A 6,068-nucleotide genomic window follows, 5' to 3' on the forward strand; every position below is an offset into this window, starting at 1 on the left:
ACTTCTACCACCTTACACCGTGATTGGATGACATCATGGAAGACGAAGAAGACAGGAGGAGTCTAGAAGATAGAAAAATGAACTTTTGCCATGTGCAGTGTTCCTTCTTTTTCTTTGGTTGGAACCATTTTTCTAGATCTTTTTTCCTTATGCCCTGTGCTAGGGAAAGGACTTGGGGCATGTAGAAAGTTAAAGAAAGTGAAGGGGGGAGGCTTTGTTTCTTTTGCCTACCCTAAGGAAAGCTTTTATAGATTTTTAGAGTTTTGTAATCAAAAGGGAATTAGTTGCCTTAATTGTAATTGTAATAAGACTTGGAAATGTATTATTGCTATGTTTATGCATCAAACTGAATTTATTCTGTAAATCTATATTTTTTTCAATAAAGATATCAATTATAAAATCTTTTGGTCTCTTGAACAGCATAGCCTGTCGCAGCCATTCCCTGAGGGGGAGGCAAGGACACAGATTGCTACAGAGTCCTACTTAATTGAGCTTTAGTAGATTTTAGGACTACAAAGCTCAGGTGTATCTTCTTGCTAAACTTAAGTAAGTGCAAGCAATTATCTTTTTAGAATAGACTTGTGAGAAGGGGTCTGTAATACCTGGCTGAGGTCACCCAGACTCTACCCAGCTGCTAAGGGGTATTCCGGCTCCCAATTGCTCTCTATCTGCCGATCAAGCACTCCCTAAGAAGAGGCTGGGTCGTGACATGGTGGCAGCGGTGTCACGGACACTACGTGCCTTGTTTTGAGGATTCCGTGTCTTGCAAAATAGCAACAACGAAATGGACACCTCATGCTTGACATTGTCTTGCTTTGCTGGAAGGCAAAGTGTGAAACGGAAAAGACTCTTTAAGAGCCCCGTCCTTTGCCTGGCATCAGCTGTAAACGGAGGTGAGCTTTTAAGGAAGCCCTGCATTTCAGTTGTATTCAGTTTCTAAGTAAGCTTGGGGGGGTCTTCTCTGAGAAAAGACCTCAAGTGGACAGCTGAAACTGTTGAGAGGCCAAACTAAACATTCAGTTTGATATCTCCAAGGATTACAGAATAGCATGGCTATTCCCATTGTAAATATGGCTAAGGCAAATTTATCAGTGTTAAGGAAGATTCCCACAAAGCTTGTTCTGTAATTCTGTCTGTTCTACTCAGTTTAAGTGGCATACAAAGTTTCTCTCTGAGCTATTGACCGTTGCCTTTGGTTAAGTCATAGACAGATTGACAAAACTACCAGCTTTGCTCACAGGAGTAGCAAGAGGGTAGGGACAAGTTTCTCTTTGAGCTGTTGACTTTTCTGATATGAAGTAGTAGACGAGAAGGAAGCTGGAGATTTTTTGCTAGAACAAAGCAGACAGGAAACTGCTGTTAAGGGAGAGTAGTCATTTTGATAAGGCACCTTGCCTTCTAAAAACTGTAATTTCTCTGTTCAGGAAAGGAAAGCAGATAGAGAAAATGGAGTCAGACTTATTTTTCTTGTCATTCCTTGATTGCCTGGAAAATCATACCACTCAATTACATGCAGAAACAAGCAAAATTTATGAAGCGGTAGCTGCTAGACAGTTGTGGAGGAGACAGATGGAGATAAGAATTGAGGAAGGAAAATCCCTGTCCAGTTACAAAAGCTATGCCCATCTGATGAATGCCCATGGAGGACCGTGACCAACTGAAAAGTGAGACACCAAAGGGCTATGTGTTGGGAAGAAGTCCTATACTCATGTTCAGATGACAGTGAAGGAAGCCAAGAGTCACTAGATGGAAGTGCTATTCCAGAGCCAGAAGCCAAAGAGGAGAATCATTTTCCCCAGGGCACTATTAACCCTCAGTTGTCCAGGGAACAATGGGAATTATGTCCAGATGACTGCAGGAAAAGTCAGACTCAAGCAGGGAGTTACCCGATCCATGAACTGTCTACCCCAGAAGTAGAAGTTGTTCCCAGAAACCCTGATTTCTGATAGGTGAGCCGTCCACAAATGACTAAGGGGGCAAATTTACCAGATGTGCTGTGGAATGAGGTTCCAAATAAAAGGGTTCTGAGTCAAGAGGAGACCTGGAAAAATTTTGCTTTGGGGGAGGTTTCACTTAAAGCAACTTTGTCCCAAATTCCTAACCAGAAAGGTCCCACAGAACAAATTAACATTGATTCAATACAACTGAATGGGATTCCTATAGGGAACTACCAGCCACCAGCCACTCCAGATCAGTGAATGGTTAGTCTGCCGCTGGCTGCCAGCAGAGAAGAAGAAGGTGGGGGAAGACGGGAACAGCAAGCTGTCTCAAATTCCTTTCACCCAACCAGAGGGTCAGGATTTCTAAATGAACCAAATGAGAATTTAAGCCCGTCTGAGTGGACTATGTGTTTTGAAGATACCAAACTTGTAGGTATGATTCAAGAAGGAAAATTGAGAATGAGGTACAAAATCGGCAATGAAAGAATGTTTAAAATGGTTGACTTAGTAAAGGAGTCAGAGTTGCAGACTGAATTCAATGTGCAAGCGCAAAAGTTTAAGCAAATGATGTTCCAGCTAATTCAACCTGAAACGAGAGAGACTGAGAAGTTAGAGCTTTCTCAAGAAGAAAAGCTTCTACCTTAAAATCTTCCTTACAGGAAACACAACACATTGCTCCTAATCTGAAGTGCCACCCAGATATGCAAGAAGGGCAAGCGAACAGTGTTATAGAAGCTAAAAATAAACTAGAGACTTAAACCTGGGAGCACAGAGTGCTGTCCTCTGAAGATGCCGGCCACAGAGACTGGCAAAACGTTAGGAAGAACAACCTTCAGAACATGGCCAAAGAGCCCGAAAAACCCACAACAACCAAACTAGAGACTGTGACTTGTGTAGAAATGGCAGTCACAAAGCAACAGAATAATGTTTTTCCTGAAGCAGAAGTGTTAAGTTTGTCTTCAAAGGAAGTTAAATCACTTTACAACCCAGAGACTGAGATCAGAAATGTTTTGCAAAGCCCAGGAAATGCCTCATTAGGGGATCTTACTTTGAAAGAAGCCCCAAGAGATCAGAAGTGTCCTGAGGCCAAATTGAAATTGCCTGTAGAACAGGGGTTTAATTTGTTGCTGTTACGGTCAGTTGCAGTACCCAGAAAGAAAGTCCTCACCTTTTGCCAATCCTGAACATTTCATTTGTGAAATGAGCCATTCTGATTTTTCAAGAACTGTTTGCATAATGATGCTACTTTGAGTGTAGCGGTAGAAAAGGCTGAAAAGCCAAATGATTCACACCAACCTGTAAATTTTTATTGGAGTGAAGATGGATTTTTGTGTCAGGAAGTCAAGATAAACTCACTAAAGTACTTGGATCCTTTAGTGCAGTTAGTCGTTCTTCAATTTTTTCTATTCCAGGTCCTAAATCTCACACATGGGACTAATTATCAGCATAAGAGTTACAAAAAGACTTTGCAGATGGTTTCTAAGTATTTCTATTGGCCAAAAATGAAAAACTGTGTCAAAAGGTTTGTGAAATTTTGTCCAACTTGCAGGGATGCAAAGAACAAAGAATATTCTATTAGGGATCTTGTTTATGTATCAAGGCTTCTAATAGGTGCACAACCAGAGATCATTTGGGAAGGTCCAGGTAGAATTTCGAAGAGACTAGGGGTTTTGTCCAACTAAAAACATGGATGTTTCGGCAGGCCTTCCCTCCAGATAATTCCTGATGCCCTCTCCTCTCCCTCTCCTATTGTTTCCTCCCTCTCCTAAGGTTTCTTCTATTTAAAATTTTTTTATACTATTTTATGCTGTTAGCCGCCTAGTGTGGTCTTAACCGACCAGATAGGTGGGATATAAAATAAATAAATAGATAAATGAGAGGTCTTGAGAATAGACCCATCATTTGTCATGTTAATGGTATGAAATTGTACACACCTGTAGTAGCAAAAATAAATATGTGCAAGTCAGTTTTTGACCAAGTAAATCAAGAACTTGCTGTGCCTATTTTTGGGAATGTTGAAAATGCATTGAATGATTTTAATTTTGAATCAGAAGAAAACCAAGGGTCAGTGTCTGATGAACAACAGTGGTTATTATCTATTCCTGACTATTTCAGAGATATGTTTTCTTATAAGTCTAGTGCATGTGATGTGGTGAAACATGTTACTGACACAGGCGACCATGCAGCTGTATCTTGCAGTCCCAAATATGCTGTAGGAACTAATTTAAAATGTTTAAAAATTGCTATTCAGAAAATGCTTGACTTGGAGATTATTGAGCCTAGCCAATCTGAACGGAGTAATCCTGTGATGATTATGCCCAGAGAAAATTCAACTCATTTTGTCTTTGAAGTAGATTTCAGACAGGTGAATCATATCACAAAAACCAATTGTTATTCTTTGTCAAGTGCGGAATCAGTAACAGAAGAAATAGCTAATGCTGAAAATGTGACGGTCCTTAAAGTGCAACCTGGATTGTACCAGATAGTAATAGATGAGGAGTCGAGAGATAAAAACCAGTTTTTTCAGCTACCTTGGGACATTTTGTTTCAAAAAGATCCCACATGCTTTGAAAAATGCAAGCCTAACTTTTCAGAGAATTGTTGATGAAATCCTGAAGGATTTAACTTTTGCATGTGCTTACTTAAAATATATTGTCGTTACCAGGTGTGATTTTGTTTGCCATATGGATCATGTTGAAATTGTACTGTGCAGATTGCAAAATGTTGGTTTGAAGGTCCAAGCTGATCAGTGCCAGTGGATTAAAGGGAAAGTTTATTATTTGGGGTATTGGATTGGACAAGGAGACATTCTACCCTCAGATATTTGAGTTGGAGCCATAAAAATTGGCCTACACCTACTGAAAGAGAAAAGGTTTTGGCATTTCTTAGCTTGACTGGTTATTTCAAAGAACTCATTGATGATTACAGTAAATTGGTTTTGTCAATCGTCAAACTAGTAAAGAAACAAAAATCTGTTAAGATAAATTGGACACAAGAATGTGAAGATGCTTTTGCAGTTTTGAAAGATCAGCTTATCTTTGATCCTATTTTGAAACTGCCTGATATTGACAATCATTTTGTTTTTGCAAACAACTTCCTCAAGTTTGGGTTTAGGTGCCATATTGTTACAGAAAGAGGATGAGGAGATCTTACACCCAGTTGCTTATGTCAGTAGAGAACTTATCCCTCACGAGAAAAATTACTGTAGACATGAAAGAGCAGCCTATGCAATCTTATGGGCCGCTCATCTTTTCAAACCTTATCTGCATGGACGCAAATTTGTTTTTCAAACAGATAACTATGCATTGACGTGGTTGCGCAGAATAAAAATGCATGACCAGAAATTGTTACACTGGAATGTAGTTTTGCAAGAGTATGATTTTGTTCTTCAACATTTGCCTGGGAGGATGGCAGTTATTGCTGACAGATTGTATTGACTGTTAAGGGGTATTCAGACTCCCAATTGCTCTCTATCTGCCGATCAAACACTCCCTAACAGGAGGCTGGGTTGTGACAGGTCACAGGTGCATTGGAGGGGGACATGAGAGAGGACCTTCTCTGTCAATGCTCCCAGACTCTCACAGAAGGCCAGGCTGGCCCCATCTTTGCTGTCATTCCACAAGCAGGTGAAGACCTTTCTCTTCAGACAGGCTTTCTCTTAGTGGCTAGCTGTCTAACAGAGGTTTTAAAACTGGACTAGTTAGTGTCTTGTTGCTTTTAATTTAATAATGCTTTTATTTAACATTTTAATACAATGTTTATTTAATTCTGTTTGAATATATAAACAATGTATCATTTTTAGCTATTTTTAAATAATGTAAGCCAGCTTGGGTCCTTTCATGGAGAAAGGTGGGGTAAAAATGTTTTAAATAAATAAATATCACCCTGACACTTGCTCTTAGCTAGTATTATGTGGGAAATTCACTCTGTGCCTTTGCTGTAAACACATTCTAGGTGCTCATGTACGTCCTGCTTCTCTCCATGTTTGGCATGTGCTTGTTACATGAGTATCAGAGAATGATGACAAATTAATGGTGAGTATTCTCCCCCCCTCCCCATCCTCAGCTCTTCCCATGGCAGACACGGATGGTGCTACATATATTTACTCTCACAAAATTTGGAAAACCA

Source organism: Pogona vitticeps, chromosome 5, assembly GCF_051106095.1.
Source record: "Pogona vitticeps strain Pit_001003342236 chromosome 5, PviZW2.1, whole genome shotgun sequence".
Taxonomy (NCBI): Eukaryota; Metazoa; Chordata; class Lepidosauria; order Squamata; family Agamidae; genus Pogona; species Pogona vitticeps.